This window comes from Symsagittifera roscoffensis, chromosome 7 (genome assembly GCF_963678635.1).
Source record: "Symsagittifera roscoffensis chromosome 7, txSymRosc1.1, whole genome shotgun sequence".
Classification (NCBI taxonomy): Eukaryota; Metazoa; Xenacoelomorpha; order Acoela; family Convolutidae; genus Symsagittifera; species Symsagittifera roscoffensis.
In genome coordinates, this window is record NC_087068.1 from 48,762,210 (window position 1) to 48,781,788 (window position 19,579).

At 35.1% G+C, this 19,579-nt stretch overlaps 2 protein-coding genes across 4 annotated transcripts in view; one reads left to right on the forward strand and one right to left on the reverse strand.

The window, feature by feature from the left end:
• The window catches only part of LOC134852061 (probable G-protein coupled receptor 63), a 30,306-nt gene extending 20,225 nt beyond the window's left edge, over positions 1-10,081 (reverse strand). The window contains exon 1 of the mRNA XM_063868341.1: positions 9,493-10,081. The gene's annotated coding sequence lies outside the window, so the exon portion shown is untranslated. The remainder of the gene's footprint in view (positions 1-9,492) is intronic.
• The window catches only part of LOC134851528 (la-related protein 1B-like), a 424,232-nt gene that overhangs the window by 186,699 nt on the left and 217,954 nt on the right, over positions 1-19,579 (forward strand). The gene's annotated exons all lie outside the window — the stretch shown is intronic.

The following is a 19,579-nucleotide window of genomic DNA, read 5'->3' on the forward strand; positions in this document are numbered from 1 at the left end:
AATTTTGAGGAGGGAGCGCGGGCCGAAAAAACGTAATATTTTGGTTAAATTTTTCCAAAAATTGCCTATAAACACCTTTTTTGTCCTGTTTTTTTTTTTTAATTGTCTGCGGCGCAGAAGAGCTCGGGAAGTAAAACTGGTCGACCTAAAAAAAAGAAAAGGTCGACAAAATTTTCAATTTTTTTTCGAAAAACCGCCCCCCTAGAAAAATTTCTACGCACGCCGCTGTCTATGTGTCTGCTCATCTGTTATGAGAAAAACTTGACAAAACGTTCAAAGGGCATCGAAACATGATATTTGATGTTTCATGCTGTTTTTCGGGAATTAAGCTTAAAAAAAAACATAAAAAAGTTTCATGTAGTTCTGAGGTATCGGGACCAAGTGTGCAGTCTATGCGCAGCTGAGAACAAATGGCAGAGGTTATATTTACGTTGAACTTCAACAACTCTTAAAAAGGGAATGAACTGTTTTAGGAAACGATTTCCGCCGAAAAATCGCCTAATATAAGATATAAACTTGGAACTTGGAAAAAATATATAAGAATGGTCAAAGTATCCGAGAGGGAACACAAAATGATCGAGAGCCTGCAGAAATTTAGAGAAGTCAGTTATGTGGACAATCGTAGAAGATCTTTCCAAGAAAAAAGGAGAAGGGACAATGGTGTCAACTCCATGCAATGGATGAGTCATTAATGGGCACCAGGGCACAAAGAGACTTTTTGGAAGCAACAACGAAACTATGCAGTAAATGCAGATAAAGAATTCGCTTTGAGGGTGAAAAACAAATGACACAGAAGGGAATGGACTGCTCAGCTGGATATAATAACGAACTGCTCAGCTGGGAGTAATAACGGAAGCAGAGCGAAGTTATGAACGGACAAAAGATACACAAGATACGTCTACAAACTGATGAGAAAAGAAGTTGATGGCGGATAGTTGGATATTAGCAACAGTGATCGACCACAATTGATTGACCCAAAATTCAGGAGGAAACCTACAGCAATCCACCACGAAACACAGAAGATACCAAACCACATAAAAAATCAAGCAAAAGCGGAGGTTAAACTATCACCAAGAAAAAAAAACAATTTGGACAAATATCCAGATAATGGGCGCATATTTTCGAAATTTCAGTCAAACGGGACAAAAAAACTAGCAATGGATCTGAACTAACTAGCCAACGCAGTGCAGGTAACTTGGTATTATTTGACGAAAATTGTTAACCTCTAGACAAAATGCTATCAATAATCATCAAAACAGGTTGCTTGCTAGTTAGTATAATAATTGACCCATTTCGAAACCAATAGACCATTAAAAAACTGCATTCAACGATCAGAAACTTTCTGTGAACTCATAGAAAATCAATTCTCTAAAGGATGGCACTAAAGCCATTAATGGCACTATCAAGAAGATGACACTAAAGCCATTGGTGACCAAAAAAAACAGCTATTAGAGACAATTTGGGAATCATCAAAACCAGAAAGCAGTTACGCTGAATTTTGTGGTTTATCCAAAATTGGCCAAAACCAATTAGAATATTGAAACCAATTGAATAGATGAAGCAATTTCGGCATTCGAACATCTCGAAAATATAGGACATCTCGCCTGTCAAAAAGGGGCAAAAACGCCCCACTGCGTCATCATCTTCGCCTTCATCGTCAGAGGACAATCGTCCTTTAGAGCCAACTAGTTCTCGTCAACGAATTTCGGCCAAAAATGTGTCTATACCTGCTCGTCCGCAATTCCCATCTATGATGTCTTCGTCTACGCCATCTACCCAAGTTTTATCGTCCAAATCGAAGTACAATTTGGTATCGGAGGCTCCAGGAGTTCAAGCTATTCCTTATCCTCAACAGTCTACTCCAGTAATAGATTTGACGGCTTCTTCGTCCACATCAGGAAACCAAGGAGCGGAGGTTCCCATCAATATCAAACCGAAGTCACCGTCTCCCACGAAAGACAAACTACTATTCTGCCCGGATCTTATCCCTATCTCCTCTGACGATGAGCCATCGGTACCGAAGCTACAAGAGTGCTCTTCGACCAATTTGGAAGCATCGGGTCTTCCCACCCGGGATGTTTCTGGTTTAGTTTCTCTAATCTCATCTCCCGAATCTCATCTCGCCGGAAAAAGCAGACAACTTTCTACGGCAGCCCAATCAGACATTCCGTGAATGTCGTCCAAGCTACTTTGTCTTCTCCCTCAACTTCTGTTTCGCCGGACAGGAGAGTTCGTTTTGCCGTGGCTAACCAAGAGCCAAATTTTCAAATGGGGCAGTCCCGGGTTGTTCTACTCAATGAGCCAGAGGGTTTCAGCAGAAAATATACCCGTTTTCCGAGCATGAGTTCATTGGATCATCCCTTGCGTCGTGCAGATAAGTAAAACTCTCCTGTTATTTAAACTTTTCTAGTCATTTAAAAACATTTTCAGTACATTTATCTAAAGTTCATATCTGTCAATCTTGCAAACTTCTCTTAGTGCTTTATTTGTTATAAGAAGTTTTGTTACCGGCAGTGAGTGTACGTTTAGTTATTCATAAATAAAGGAAATTCAAATGTTTCATTTGAATTTTTCCCTAGAGGGGGAAATGTGGTGTGGTGCTGTCTAACTGTATTGTTATGACGTCATTATAGTATTACTTTCAATGCTAGTTGTTAATCGTGTTAATCTTGCCTATTGGCTATCAAGGTCGCTATCGACCTGTCAATCCATATTCTATTCTTAATCAAGTTCGCTCATTCACTCTGTCTCAATTTATGAAAGATTTAAGTTGAACTCTATATTTTGTCATGACATTATTTACAAACTTATCTATTATACAAACAAGATGAATTGAGTCTTGTATTAATCTTTTATTCCTCAAGAAACCACAGACAGAAATAGCAAAGCAACCACACTACAACCAGAAAACTATTACAAAAAATGTGCGCCTAGATTCGCATGATGGGCTGGGATGCGCTTTCTTGTTAAATATCTTGGGATTCGGAAAGACAATCAATCAGTTTAAAATATATAAATACTGAGTGAAGCCTCCCGTACTGAAGTTTGTTGACAAGAACATATCCGAACACGTACCTTCGTATAGCCCGGGTTGAGGTGTTTGTTTTAACTCGACCAAAAACGTCTATGTTTCGACCGACCCGATCCAAGTTTGCATGGTCTCGACCGACTCGACCATAGCAAAAATGTGTTCGACGCAAGCTTGCTATGTTTCGACTGAAGGTCCGCAAGAATTTGTTCCGACTTTTTGTAAAGAAATTATATGCTCGGGTGGTTTTTTATTCAGACCAATTCTCAAAATTACTTTCCTCGGTGGATTGCTTCATGATTTTTGTGGTCCTAATTTGGGCGCACTCGCCAATAGATTTTCGTGACTTAAATTTTGCATTGAAATGCTCACTAATATACAAACGTGGCAATAAGAGCGCTGTGATACTTTGATGCTGAATGTTTAACGCGCATTATTTACGCGTGGCGAAATATCCCGCACCACAAAATCGTCCCAATTCCAAGTGAGACAGGCTAATTGGTTTTATTAACTCCCTACACAATTCTTAATATTCCGCTTAAAATTCACAGTTTGTCAATATTTCATTAACCAAAAACTATTCGAGACCAGTTCTTTGACAATCGGAACATTCAGGGCGTTGCCCTGATACGAGTAGTCTTTTTACCATATGTTCCTGTCGTTGGGCGAAGAAGGTCATCAAAAACTCCAATACAAACACACAGCCGGGGATAATCACAGACTTGCATGTGGCTACTCAATAGATAGGGGAACTACGCGAAGATACGTTCAAGCTCACAGTAACATAGAATTTGGTGTCTTGAAGTTGCTTTTTTGGAAGCAAGCGAAATCAAAGTCTTATGAAACGTTCCATTCAGCTCTGAGGGATCTAGCTCAACTGTGCAGTTCAAGCGCATGGGATCAGATGACTAAAGAAATCGTTTGTGTTGAACATAATTAATTCGGAAACACAAAACGAATTTTTGAAGAAACCCTATAGCCGGAAGATTGCTTAGTTTCAACTGAACAACCGGAGAAAGTCTTTACCAAATCATGAAACGGAACAGGGACCCCGGTGTCAATTTCTAGCAATTGATGTAGCCAATAATTTTTTTTTTCTCAAAATTTTATTTACTATTGGAACATTACAAAAAAATGTAATGTCGTCGAAAGTAAGTTTTTTTTCAGATTATGAGTTTTGATTCGTTTTCAAAAAGCACTATTAATGGGCATACACAGGGGCGGATTTAGAAAATTTTAGGGTTCGTCACCTAAAATTGATATCTCAAAATAGTACAAAGGGGGACCCTTTGGGTCGGCAGGGGGTCAAATCCCTGAGAGGGAGAGGCGTCCCCCCCCCCGCCCCCTCTCCCTCTCAGGGATTTGACCCCCTGCCGACCCAAAGGGTCCCCCTTTGTACTATTTTGAGATATCCATTTTAGGTGACGTACCCTAAAATTTTCTAAAGGCGCCTTTGGCGCCAATATAAACTGATTTTGAGAGGGGAGCGCGCGCCGAAAAAAGGCAATTTTTTGGTAAAAAATTTCCAAAAAGTGCCCAAAAACGCCTTTTTGGCCGGTTTTTTCAAAATTTTGCCTGCGGCGTTGAAGTTTTGACCGAAACAGGGTAATTGTAGTGCTTTGGGAGAGCTAAGAAAATCAATTTGGTCGACCTAAAAAAAGAGTCGAGAAAATCCGCCCCACCCCCCCTCGTGAAAATCCTAGATCCGCCCCTGCCCCAAACAACTTGAAACAAGCCACATAATTGCTGCAATTTCAGAAAAGTAAAAGTAGCAAGCAATTTAGCTCGCATATTTTTTTAGCATTTCAGCGGGAACATTTTCAAAAACTTTGAGCCCCATTTTTTTCTATGTCTTCGTATTTATTCACAGTGAGTTGAAATACAAATGTTTTCTTGGTAACAATATTTTTGCTTTACAAGAAAATAGTATCAAACCTGAGATTCCGCTAAGATTTAAAATAAGTGAGAAAGCAGACAAGATAATTGAATACTTCATTTTGTTCCAATTCTCAAAGAAAGTGACGGATAATTGTGACGGAATGCTAAAAAAGACTTGTTTATTTCATCCTTTTCTTTAAAATTATAAATTAATTTATAGACGTTAAATGAAAACTATAGGCAGGGCTTTGACCTGATACAAGCAAACTTGTTTATGTTTTAAAATGATTGGCAGTACTGACTTGATTTATTTATGACTGGGTTTCTTGCTGAGGTTAAACTTAACTTTTTTATATGTTGTTGGTCTTTTAGCAGACATGCATTTAGCAGACCAATTTTTCAGCAGATTATCGACAAGCAAATCCGATGCGGTTACATTCGGTAGAGTGGTACTGTGCGCATGAATCAGTGTTTGCCGCTAACTTAAATTAAATCATTGTTCCGACTTTTGAAGAAAGTTACAAAATAGTTGTCCCGGGTTTATATTTTTTCTCCAAAAATTTTATTTGTGTATTTAATTCGCCGTTTTTACAAAATTATTTCTAGTATCTGAATGCCCTAAGCCTTCCATTAAAGTAATTTTTACCTGCAATCATTCGATGTGAAGTTATCTGGGGTTGAGATTGGGACTAACCATTTATTACTATAATTCAAAACTGGATAATTAAGCAATAGGCTGTGTCCTATTCAGGCGTACGCAAAAATTTAAACCATTTATAATAATTGAAGCTAATTATTTGTTCTTATTATACGTTAAAAGAAACAAAAAATATCAAATGCTACATCCATATAATGTGGATAAAATTAGGAATTCAAAATGAAAAAAAAAGCATTAATCTTTCCGTTTTTTGCCCATTTATCCATTTGTTTCAGACCAAACACCTTGTTGAAATTAAATATTGTTATGTTCAGGGATTTGGTTCACCTCGAGGTAATTGACAACAAAAATAGCTTGACCCAGGTCTAATAATTTGTTGATTCACAGCGAAATAATTGTCGTAACAAAAGTAGCTTGACTCAAGACTAAGCTTGAGCCAAGATATAGCTTGACCCAAGACTAAAAAATCTTGCGGCAGCTGTTTTACCTTGGTCTGCTAAAACACTCATTCTTCATTTTCATTCTAAATAATTGGTCTGTCAAACGATCTATCTACTTTTTCTATCATTCCTTGATATTGTCTGTCTATAATTACTCAATTACTTCACCCGTACCTAATAAGTGTTCTAATTCAGATGTGAAATATATATTTTTCCAGATGTAATTTTCAGATCTGCAAATAACGCTTGGATACTTTAGGAATGGGTTATTTCAAATCTAATTTCAGATCTGATTTTTTTGTTTTTGGCTATTTCAGTTCTGATGAAATCTACTTCGGATCTAAGTTCAGATCTGAAGTTTTATTTTAATGACACAATTTTTGCTTTTCTTGATACTATAGTTTTTGATAGCTTCTGCTAGCTTTTTGCAGGTACTCAAATGGAAAAAAATTGTTTCACCAAGTATGAAATAAACATTGGAAACGCGTAAGTTGCGCACGAAAATCAGAAAATTGATAGGTCTCCTAACAGTGTTGAAAAATTTTAAACACAGTTGAAAAAGAAATTTAGTTCGAAAAAAACTAATTGCAAAATTATTCTGAAGTTTTTTCTACCACCAGCTAAACTAAACATGATTGTGTATTGCAGAAAAATCTAAACACAAAAAGTGAATTGTTTCCTCCAAATGCATAAATTATAATTCAACAAAGAATTTCTCAGACCTAATTTCAGTTCTGAAGTTTTTGAAGGTTATTTCAGAAATAAAATTTTCTATTTCAGATCCAAATTTCAGATCTGAAAAAATGAGTTCTTATCAAGATCTAAAATGAAGAATTTCAAATCTAAGACTCAAATTTCGTTTTAAAAAAAGTAAAAAATTTCAGATCTTGCACAGTAAATCCCCTGGTTACGGGCAGCCAACTGACACTTGCTGTTCAGTGCATCATTTCTGTCTCCTAACATATAGAAATTGGCAGAAAAGTGACATTTTTTGTGTTTTATCTCAAAAAGTTGCGATGAATATCAACTTTTGTAATGTGCGGGAACTATTTTCTTCCTTTTTAGTCAATCAGCACGGAAACCTAACCAGGAAATCAATTTTTTAGGTTCACAAAAGCTCATATAACAAGTGCCATTTAAGCTGTGACCTACTCGCAATTTGCAACATTAATGCGATTCGAACCCGTAATCACATGACTTTGAACCATCACTAGCGGAATTCCTCAATGTCATACGCTTGTTTCTATCGACAGTGTTTTGAAAAAAAAATAGTTCCCAATGGTTCCAAATGATTCTTTTTTTTGCATCTGCGGCTCTGATAAAAACCAGCCAAAAACTTTTCTGTCATATGAACCGGTCCAACTCCTTCGTCTCTCAAATTTTGATTTGGTTTTAACCTATGCATTTTTTAATAAATAATCTTGGTTGCGTAACTTTTGGTTTTCATTAAAAATCTGCGTTAAAAAAATGCAAATATTCAAGTAGCATAGTTTTTGTTGTTCTGTCTTGTTGTATCATTTTGGTTGCCATCATCGTTTTTTGTAACTGCCAGGACTAGTCATTAACTTCAAGTATTTTGCAAAAAAAAGAATGAATCAGTTGAAAACAAACTTTATTTTTTTTTGATCAAAAATTGGTTGCGATAGAAAACCAAATACCCTGAGAGATCGAAGGAGACTGCTAGTCCAATTTTGTTTCGGATCTCTTACTAGTTCCTCCTTTTGCAAAACGGGAATATCCTTTGCTGGGCACAATTTTCACATATACCTAATTGCCGAAACAGTTCTTAATAAGGATGGCAATTCGTTGCTATGTATTATGGGGGTGGGGGTGGTTGAAGAGATCCTTTGTATATATTGAAAGTAGTTCAACCTAAATGTTTCACCAAGTAAGAAATAAACATTGAAAACGCATAAGTTGCGCAAGAAAGTCAAAAAATTGATAGGTCTCCTTACAGTTTTGAACAATTTTTAACACAGTTGAACAAAAAATTTAGTTCGAAAAAAACTAATTGCGAAACTAATTTTCTATTCCAGATCCAAATTTCAGATCTGAAAAAATCAGTTCTTATCAAGATCTAAAATGAAGACTTTCAAATCTGAGACTCAACTATCGTATAAAAAAAAATAAAGATTTTCAGATCTTGCACAGTAAATTCCCTGGTTACGGGCAGTCAACTGACACTTGCTGATCAGTGCATCATTTCTGTCTCCTAACTTATAGAAGTGGTACATAACTGACATTTTTTGTGTTTTATCTCAAAAAGTTGCGATGAATATCAACTTTTGTAATGTGCGGGAACTATTTTTTTCCTTTTTTAGTCAATCAGCACGGAAACCTAACCAGGAAATCAATTATTCAGGTTCACAATAACCAGTGCCATTTAAGCTATGACCTACTTGCCAGAGCTCACCTCGCAATTTGCAACATTAATGCGATTCGATCCCGTAATCACATGGCTTTGCACCATCACTAGCGGAATTCCACAATGTCATACGTTTTTTTCTACCGACAGTATTTCGAAAAAAATAGTTCCCAATGGTTCCAAATGATTCTTTTTTTGCATCTGCGGCTCAGATAAAAAGCCAGCCAAAAATTTTTCTGTCAAATGAACCGGTCCAACTCCTTCGTCTCTCAAATTTTGATTTGGTTTTGGTTTTAACTTATGCTTTTTTTATAAATAAGTTTGGTTGCGTAACTTTGGTTTTCATTGAAAATCTGCGTTAAAAATATGCAAATATTCAGGTAGCATAGTTTCTGTTGTTCTGTCGGGTTGTATCATTTTGTTTGCCATCCGCGTTTTTTGTAACTGTCAGGACTAGTCAGTAACTTCAAGTATTTTGCAAAAAAAGAATGAATCAGTTGAAAACAAACCTTTTTTTTTCTATCAAAAATTGGTTGCGATAGAAAACCAAACACCCTGAAAGATCGAAGGAGACTGCTGCTCCAATTTTGTTTCGGATCTCTTACTAGTTCCCCCTTTTGCAAAACGGGAATATTCATTGCTGGGCACAATTTTCACATATACCTAATCGCTGAAACAGTTCTTAATAAGGATGGCAATTCGTTGCTATGTATTATGGGGGTGCGGGTGGTTGAGGAGATCCTTTGTTTTTATTGAAAGTAGTTCAACCTAATTGTTTCAGGTGTATGAAGACTATTCAAGTGGAGTCAATTGTAATTGAGTCGACCCAACCTTTCCAAGCTCCCATCCAAGAATTTTATAGGTTTTTCATGGCAAAATAGAAAACAAGAGGGCTACGAGATTGGGATGGATTTTTAATTGAACAAAATCAGTTTTCTAATAGTGTTTTTTTGCCGCTACTAAAGGTTTGACAGAATTGCCAATGTGACAAAATTGCAATTTTTAAGGCGGGAGGCCCAAATCCGCAATTTAATAAAAACACTGTTGTTATCGACGCCTCCACACAACATTTTTCAGATTCAATGAATTGTGCTTTTCAAACTAATTTCGAGAAATTTCTTACCTGTTATTTTGAATTTTCAGCCCAATTTTGATCGCTAACAAGTGCCAATAACAATGTCTTAAGGTTGCATTATCCCGATTATTGGGTTTAATTGTTACTACTTGAAATGGTTGAATGAAAATGAACAAAAAGTAAGGCAGTAATGTTGGGTGAATCAAATGAAATCGGGGGATTAGTAAGAAAAACGGAAAGACTAAACCAAATATGTGTCTGATCCAATATTGTTTTATATTAACTTCCAATTTTGGCCTGGTTGTGGTGACTTTGATTTCCTTTTCCTGTTCCGAATTATCTGTTAATTTCTTCAAATTTCTCTTCTGAAAAAAAAACGCCTCGAAAAATATCTCTAGATCTGCTCTATGGTTAAAAAGAACTTTTTTAGCGAGCCAATATGTCAGTGTTAAAAAGAGACTTTTTGTGGTATGTTTGAAGTCAATATAAAAATAACCAAGAAAAATGATAATTTAAGCAATGATGAAAAAGTCTAAGTTCGGAAATTGATGTCATAAAAGATACTTTTGGGGCTAGAATAAAGAAGGAAGCGGTTTAAACTCAGATATAAAATGAATATAAAATGCTTTTGATTGTGACCAATCAAAATGCATATCAAAGCGATCTGAAGAAAAAATACCTTCACAGTTGCAGCAGTTTTTTGTTTTTCTTTTTTGCTGATTTTTTCTGGCTTTGAAATAAAAAGTGCAATTTCTTTTTTGACAAGTTTTTATTCAATATGGGTTAAGTGAAACGGATACTTAAAATAACAATTGAAAATAGTGAATATTTATCTAATCAAAACTGCTGGTTCTACTTTTGGGCTGGTGGCTGATTTGAAATGAAAAAAGGAGGGCGTCAAGTAGATCTCAGTCTGCTCTGGTTTTTAGTAAATGACATTTTTTTAATGGTGGATATTGTCAAATTTACCCATAGACTGCTTACTGTTTGTGCAGGTCCGTTTAGCTGCAAGAAAGGACTGTTTAACCAACTGAGCAGTAATTTTGAACTTCCTCATACAATTGTTACTGCCCGATTATTCCGTACTTACTTGAACCAAGAGCAAAAAAAGGGAAACAATTAAAATAAAAAATTATCCGAGGTTGAAATACTGCGCGATTTTGTCGTATTCCATGTGAAAATTTTCATTAGAAAATTGAAAAACTGTGCAAATAGGATATTTTTCAAAATAAAGTTATAAATGAAACGAAGCAAAAAGTTGAAAGTTAAAAAGGTAATTAAAGCAGCGATTTACGGTGAAAAAAAATAGATTATTACTGAACAAAAGGTGAGTGGTTTGAACAAAAAACCGATTGGATAGTTGATGATGCGTGGCAAAAGAACAGGGAAACATAGTTTGAAGGCGTTTTCTCCGGGGTAATTAAGGAAACGTTTTACAAAAAAGACTCTTTGTCGCTTAACGGAGCGCAAAAACCACTTCAATGCCGCTTCAAACACAAACAGTTGCTGTTTTTATTTCGAAAATCATCTTGCCAATTTTTATTGTTGTCGTTTAACTTAATTCACAAGTATGATTCATGAAAATATTTTTCTGGCTTCAAAGTAAAAAAATTCAAAAAAGTGACCAAAAAAAATTAGTTCCAAAAGCGTTCAAAAGCTTCAGCTGCAAACCATTTTTTTTCGGCAAAGCGATCTTTCGAAAAATTGGCGTTCGATGTTGAGTAGACGGGTTTTACGATGCCAAGTCGATTTTCACGGTGCCTTTGGTCTCGGTGGAATGGATTTTGAAACAACTTTCACCAACAAGCCCTTAATTAATTTTCAGCCCCACCAACTTTTGTGGCTCAGGCTCATCATCCTATTATCTAATTCCAATTAGAGAGAATGCCTGAGCGCCGTTCAATTGTTTGAGGCAGATTTAGCTCTTCGATTGTCGTATTTAAAGACTTTTACGTAGCTCTCGTTAATTCCTATCGGTAGTTTTTTGGCCCTTTTAAGTGCTCTTTTGTTCCGGCTTTTTCAAATTAGGTTTGCTTGTTGATCTTAAATTCCCTATAGCTTTGACGCCACTTTGTTGTTCAAGTTATTTGCATTAAAAAAGCAATTTCAAAAAAAACGTTCGCGTCATTCTAAGCTCGAGGATTGGTAAATGTAAATGTAAATGTAAATGTAAATGGTTGTCACTTTTTTCCCCGCCATAGTTCGTTATTTTTCCGGATAGCTTCGCGTTTTTTCTAATTAGTGGCAAGTGAAAAGTTTTGAGTGATATTATGAGGCTCCTGAATATACCTAAAAACAGGACCTATTTAAGACAAGATGATGAATTATGTTTTTAAATATCTCGTAGTTGTTCACCGAAGTCAAAAATATTACTAAATTTTTTGCGCAAATCATGACATTATTAAATGATTTTACCGCGTTTTGCGAGAAGTAGCGTGAGACAAATTCATGCCATGAATCATTAAACGAGCGTTCTTACTAAATCTTGGTTCTGATCGACTATCAAGAGCTCTATTTAGTGCTATAGTAGACGAGACTGAGGCAATCTTCAACTCACGTCCTCTAACGCATTTCAGTAGTGATCTTGACGACGACCTTCCACTGACACCCAACCACTTCCTAATGGGTAATGGGTCGTCCTTTCGTCTACGCTCCAGGAGCAGCCTTCTACGAAGCATCTACTAGTAAACTGTCCAACACGTCCGGGAAACGAGCAAAAGATAGACTTGACAGCTTGAAGAGTAAGCTCCGACTCTCATCAAAAATAGTAAATAGACGCAAACCGAGGAACCACTCGAAAAAGATGGCCTCTTGTGGATACTTGAGGACTGTAGACCACAAAGCATCTGGCTACTGGGTCGAGTGCTAGAAGTTTTTACCGGCTCGAATGGCATCGCGCGCTTGTGTAAACTGAAAACAGCCCTAGGTACTTTAACGAGACCAACGGTGAAACTTGCCCTCTAAAAAAAGAGGTTTTATTTCTAAAAAAAAAGAGGTTTAAGACAACTTCAATTGTATCACAAAAAAAACTGGGCTCAACCCCTTCCCCTTCGGTTCTAAATATACCCTTAGATCTTCTCCCACAAGGATATTCATGACATGAATTTGTCTGACATTCATTCACGCAAAACGCGGTAAAATCATTTCATAATGTCATGATTTCTTTCGAACTAATTAATAATTTTTTTGATTTCTGTGAACAACAAACAGACAATTCAACTAATCAGCACCTTGTCTTAAATAAGACCCCCCACTAGAGCCTTGTTATATAAAGTTAAAATTATGGGCTTTTCATTGTTCTGAATTGTTTCTCTTCAGTTTTTATGTTGTCCAGGTGTATTTAAGTGATGAATAATTTATTAAAAGGGACTCAAGCAAGGGCAAACTCAAAGAAACAATTTGGCAGAAATGATTAATTTTTTATTGAAATCAGTTTGCAAAAAATAAGGTAAAATTTCCTGCTGCAAACTTTTAAAGTGTTCCCACTACGCAATGGGGAGTAAAACTAAGTTCAGATGATTCTTTTTTTAAAAAAAACCAAGTGCACAAAAACTGTCCAGTGGGACCGATTGACTCGTCATAATTACGCTTTCTTTTTTTTTAGTAGCAAAAAAAATTAAAAGAAAACAGTGTGAATAGCTTTGCATTTCAGACTAAGGCGGTTATAGATGTTTTTATTTTTTATTTTTTTTTTTTGGGGGGGGGGGGGTTGGTTGTCGACGATTTTATTTTTTTATGGACCACATTATTTTCACAGATCTCCTAGAACACTAACAAACCTTGCTTTGCTAAAATTTTTTGCGCCGCTAAACAGAGAGTTTGGGTAAAATTTGGGAAAAATCCCTCCATACACTGATAGGGACAAAGTTTTACATTTCACGTCGATAGGTAGTTTTGAGGCTAAATAGCTCGCCATTTAATTTGTGATGATTTATGAATTGGATCAGTTTAGAGTTTAAATAGAATGAAATATTTCATGCGCTAATCTTTATTCCAAATTTTAAAACCATACCTTTCCAAAATTTAAATGCATTTTTTTTTCTTCAAATTTATTTCAAATTGAAGTTGAGTCAAAACTCAGTGTTTCAATGTAAAAAAACCACAGCGAACACCGAGCTTAAGCACTTAGAAGCAAGAATAGCGCAAATAAGCTATCTCAAAACTTTAACAAAATTCCTGGAAATGTTTAAAAATTGTTCCAAACACATGGTTTCATTTTTCATTGGTTTAGAGTGGCTTTAGAGAGTTCTGGACAAAATGTTAATTTTTTAAAATCATTTTGCTCAAACTTTTTTAAAATATGACTGTAAGCGCAGTAGCAAATTCAGTTTTTTAGTCAGAGGAAGGGTTGCTAAAAAAAATTGATTTTGAGATACAGCTACTTAAAAGCACTAAAAATACATTATTGAGGGAAGTTTATTGCGCACTCGGTGAACGTGACATCTGAGATTTTTTGTGGTCCAGAAACTTGACGTTCAACAATGGGAAAAGTGGAAAACAGGCGTAAAATTAGCAAATATTTAGACAAAAACCTATCACTTTTTGATTGATAGGTTGCGAATAGTTATACGTTCCCTTCGTTTCCTTCCTAAATGCCCAGTTACGAGTAATTAATCATTATCTTGTTTTTCTGTGTAAGTGAAATAAAGGGCTAAGTAAAATTCTTATGAAAGAAAATGAACTCTTTTTTAGGCGCCATGCGTGTAGTTCTAATGACTCTCTCGGGAAATTTTTTGTCATGGTAAATTGATATTTTTTTAAAAAGAAAGTTGAATTTTTCAAACCAATTGTTGGTCGGGTAAAAAAGGTGAAATTTCAGATGAACCCAACAATACCGCAAAATTTTGGACAAACTATACCTTTTTAAAACATGATTGCACCAAAAATAAGCAAAAGAATAAGACTGCCCGTGCTCGTATCTTGAATGTTCCGATTGCCATCTAAGTTCCAAGGAATGAGTCATCTCTTAAGAACTTTTTAAATTAAATCTTCGAAAAAGAAAAAAATTATAATTTTTTTTTGGATTATTTTATAGCAAATGGTTCTCCCACACGCTATGTCAAGTACAAAGTGATGCAATTAATGTCTAGCGTTGTAATAATATTGCTCCAACTAGCTTGCCTCGAAACAATATTTGAGCCAGATTAATTCACCACTCTCGAGTTAAAAGACCAAACTACATAGCGAGTTAAAAGACTCACGAGTTTAAAGAACGAAACATATCTTTAAGCATCTTTACTAGTCAGATGGCATAAAATACGCCATTCAAAAATGGCTGGTTAAAAATCAAAATTTGTCTGAAAAAAAATTACACCTAGCTCAATTACTCAAATTTTTCTTCGAAAATTGAAATACTTAACCAATTTTTTATTGATAATTAGTTCCTTTCTTTTTACGGAAATTTGCACCAACAGAAATGGGGAGTTTTACTCCAGCTTTCAATCGAAGATAATAACAGAAAAAAAATTATGGTGATTGTTTTTTATTCAAACTGTTTTTGAATGAAAACTGTCAAATGAAAATTTTTTTTTATAACATAATACAAATATGGACCAAATGACATCAAATGCAAAGAAAAATTCAACGGCAATTATCTTTGGTAAACGTTGGAAGAATAGAAATAGCCATTTAGAGCATTTTTTGGACTAAATGATCAGTGCCTATGAGTGAACTTTTTTTCACGATGAATAAGTTTAACTTTGGCGATTTATACCGGTCTCAATTTCGACTCGAGTTGTAAAGCTTATCAATTGATGATAGTTTTTTTGAAAGGATAGCCAACAGTTTAATTTTTCAGTATTTTAAAGTTATTAGTTTTCTACCCAAGAAAGAATCAAAATTAGCCAAATGGCAGTCGAATTATTTCGGGCGATCAATTTAATTTGCGTTTTTCAAGTTTTAGTACCCTAAAAATATGAAAAAAAACATGATTGCACTTATCAGGGTCTTGATTAATCCGACTGTCCATTAAGAATTGTGGAATAAATTTTAGTAAACTTTTTGAAAAATGACAGAAATTGGAAACAAAATTGAAAAAAAAGAGATATTTTTATTAATCTGTTTTTTTAAACAACTTTTCCCACGGGTTATCTAAAATACCTAAGTTATGTAATGAGCGTATAGCACTGTTAGATTGTCGCATTCGGTTTGGAACTATATATGAGACGGATTATACAATTGCTCAAGGGTAAATAGCACGCAATTTATCGACAGTTAATAGACCCCAATAGTTAGCCAAATTGACAACCCCTATAGCTTTACAAAAAATATTCACAGATAAAATATCTTATTTTAGTTTGAGCTGAAAACGTTAATGGTTTTTCAAATAAAATAAAGCTTCAGACAAAATGGCTGAAGTTTGAGAATTTTCTGATGAAATAACTACACCAAGCATAAATTGTCACATCGCTTCTTCCTAATCTCGGATCCAATCACATCGCTTCTTCAAAAATTGGACCTTTAAAAGCTCAAAAAACCTATTTCGTAAATATTAAGCGATGTGAATTGATTTTTAAGTAAAGAAAAAACCATTGTATGGAGAGCGAGGTAAGTAATTAAACCTCCACTGAAAAATTGTCAATTAATAATTAAGAAAAAACGCAAATTGAAAAAATATTCAACGGTGGCCTTGTTAATTTTTGCGACAAAATTGACTTCGTTTGCCATCATTAGCAAAAACTTTATAAATCATCTGTGTACCTTTTTATATTTTTGTTTTGGCATTACAATAAAACAAGACTCCTCGTATCAGGTCAAACTCTGAACTTTCCGACTGCCTTTGATGTTCAACCAAGCAGGGTTTGCTTTCCAAAAAGCTCTGTGAAGTACAAAGTGACATACTATGCATGTAGCAAAGTATGGAAATGAACCAAATAACTTGCTTCAAAATTGAACAATTTCTATCAAATCTCCGCTTACAAGTTAACAGCCAGAAACAAATTGCGTATCAAATATTCCAAATTGACCAAACTGACAATTATCAAACCTCATAAATTTACAAAAAACGATCACGTCTGAAATGTTTTTTTTTTAAATTGAGCCTACAATCGCAGTACTTTTCGGCTGATAAAAATGTTACAATTTGCCTGCTAAGAAATTTAAGCTTATCTGGAGGAAAAAAATCACCCCTAGCGCAAATATTTTGTCATTTTATTTGAAAGCTCTATTAATAACTTAATGATTGAGCTCGGTTTGACTATATTTTCCTGACAATTTTCAACGTTTCTTAAGTCAATTTTAGGTAATCAGAAAACTAATATTGAACTAATATGTTCAAAAAATAAAAGATTTTGCTACAAGGCTAATTACTTCACAGAACTGTGATGGCTTGAAAACTGCCAACTTCAAAAATTTGGAAAATTAATGAGCAATACAAAAAGTTGCAGCTCAATTCCGTTAATTTCCTTGGCTTAGTTTTTAAAATTGTGCTAATCCAGTTAAGAACTTAATCTCTTGATGTCTTTGAATTTCTCTTTGATGAAAAAATTAGCCTTGATGCAATACCTCTTATATTTTTGAGCATAATTCAGCCACAATTGTTATTTTAGACGCCTGTTATTATCTGTCTCTCAGATAGTTTGTGACATTGCGACAAAGCTGGCATTTTTGATACTCTTTCTATTCATTTGTTGTGCTTTTTTTTTTACAAATTTATCTGTATAGTTGTGCCTGCCCACTGTCAACTACCAATTAAAAATAGAAAGCAATTTTCTGACACAATATTTTGAATAGATTTTGAGCCACAGAAGTTTCAACAAGATTATTTCAAAATAAAAAGTTAATGGCCAATACAGAATTATTGTACTATGCAAAACATGCTATTCGGCTTATTAAAAATGTATGGCTTCATATTTAAAATAGCGTATGGGGGATGGTTTTCGAAAAACTGTAAACAGTTATTTATAAATATTTATTATGTTTTTTTTTCTCATTAAAATTTTATCCGAAATTTGAAAGTTTTGCACTGATACAAGCATTTCATTTTTTTTTAACTTTGACTTTGGCAAACCGATAACTTTTAATGAATCTGAATGGATAAAATGATTAACATCACAGTGGTTTAGATCTCAGTTAAATAGTTCGTTAAGAAACCAGTCAAAACGACTTTTTGTTCCGACTTTCGATACGAAGGTAACGGAATATTTGTGCTCGGGGTGGGTTTTTTTTTCTTCAGACAAGTTTCGACTTTTTAACTAGCCATTTTTGACGGAATTTTTTTATATCATCCGAAAGGTATTGTTGTCTTGAGCTCAAATTTGAAAAGATATTTTACCTGTGATCATTTTTCGTAAAGTTATGGGGGTTTAAAGATTGCCATTTTGGCCAATTTGGGACAATTAACGCGCGATATATTTCGCGCTATTAACGCGTAAGCGGAGATTTAATCCGTCTTAGAAATCGTTCCAAATTGGTTAAAAGAAGCTAATTTGCCATTAATGGTTTGTTACGAAGAGCGAAATCTATCCTTTTGTATTTTATATGGCGTGTGGGGGGATGATTTTCATAAAAAAATTCAAATTTTAGAAGAAAAAAATTTTCATTTTGTTTTATTTCATTGAATTTTTTAATGTTATTACTGCTCCATAAACCTTAAAAGGCAGTCGGAACATTCAGGGCTTCGCCCTGATACGAGCAGTCTTGTTTGTTTTTGCTTAAGTTTTTGAGGAAGCTACATAATAGTTTAGACTTTTGAACTCGCACGTTTTGACGGAATTTTTATCATCCAAAAAGTATTTTGCTATCATGAGCTCAAAATAAAACTTTGTACTACATGTGATCTTTATTTTGTAAAATTATCAAACGTTAATGCTTGCCTCTTTGATTTGTCTAATTTGGGACAATTTACGCGTGCTACTAATGCGCAAGCAGAGATTTTAATCGTCCCGCATCAGACAGTTTTTGGTCTTGCTATTAAGTTGCTCTTTTTTGAAAACAATGTCAGAAAATACTGAGTTTGCCTTTATAATATAGCACCCGATCTTTGGATAAACTCGGCCGAAGTGATCTACTTCAATATACATTGAGCTCTCATCAACCATATATAAAAAAAGTTTCAACTTTAAGCACGTTACATAATATGAACTATCCAACTATCGATAAAAAAAGTTCCACATTGATAATATCAACAATATTATATCTTACGAAAACTTTTTGAAATTCAAGATTTAGCCTTCCTCCCAAGGATTTGACCTCCTGCTTACCCAAAGGGTCCCCTTTTGGTTTTATTTGCGACCTCCCGTTTGGGCTGACTCGTCTTAATACTTTTGTAATACATACTAAATTTGAAGAGAGAGCGAGCGCCAATAAAAACGAAATTTTTTGGTCAGATTGGTCATTATAGAGTCTCAATAATTTTTTGAGAGAGCTCGGAAAATCAATTTAGTCGAATTTAAATCATTTGAAAAGGTCGATTTTTCCTAGATTCTCCCATGGGCGTGGGTCGTCAATGTTTTCATTGAGTTTTTCCAGTCACCGTCGCATAATTTTCGTCAGCAAAGTCAGGAAGTATTAATTTCTACTCGCGGTAGTCTGGAAAAACCCAATATGTGCTTCTATAGCCTGAACTTTGGCGAACGGACTCGTCGCAAATTAAAACGGTGGAACGAAGACTATTGTCGAGCAAAGTCGAATCATGGGTCGAACAGGGTCGAATCATGAGTCGAAAAGGCTAGATAGATTCCGACAGAAACCGTCAAATGATGTCCGAGTATCGTCGTAAGATAGAACGGTTCGATTAATTCCCGGTAAAATTTCCGATTAAGTCGAACGAAGTCAAACAATATCCAATAAAGTCGAACAAAGTCCGGTAAAGTCGAACAAAGTGGAACATTGTCCGGTATAGCCGAACAAAGCCGAAAACGGACATCGTTGGACTCAAAAAGTCGAAATCGGACATCGTTCGACTGAATAAGTCAAAAAGGGACACCGTTTGATCGTTTCGGTCGAATCATGTGTCGAGCATCTCTGCCCGGGTGATCTGTAATGTACACAGTGAAGGCTCTAGAATCGAAAATTGAAATTGAACTCAAAATGTTTTACACCTCAAATACGCATATCCTCAACTCTCTTTAATTTCTAAAAAAAATGAAAAGCTTTCTGAGCAGCTAAGCTTAACAACGATGGACCCAAAATTCTG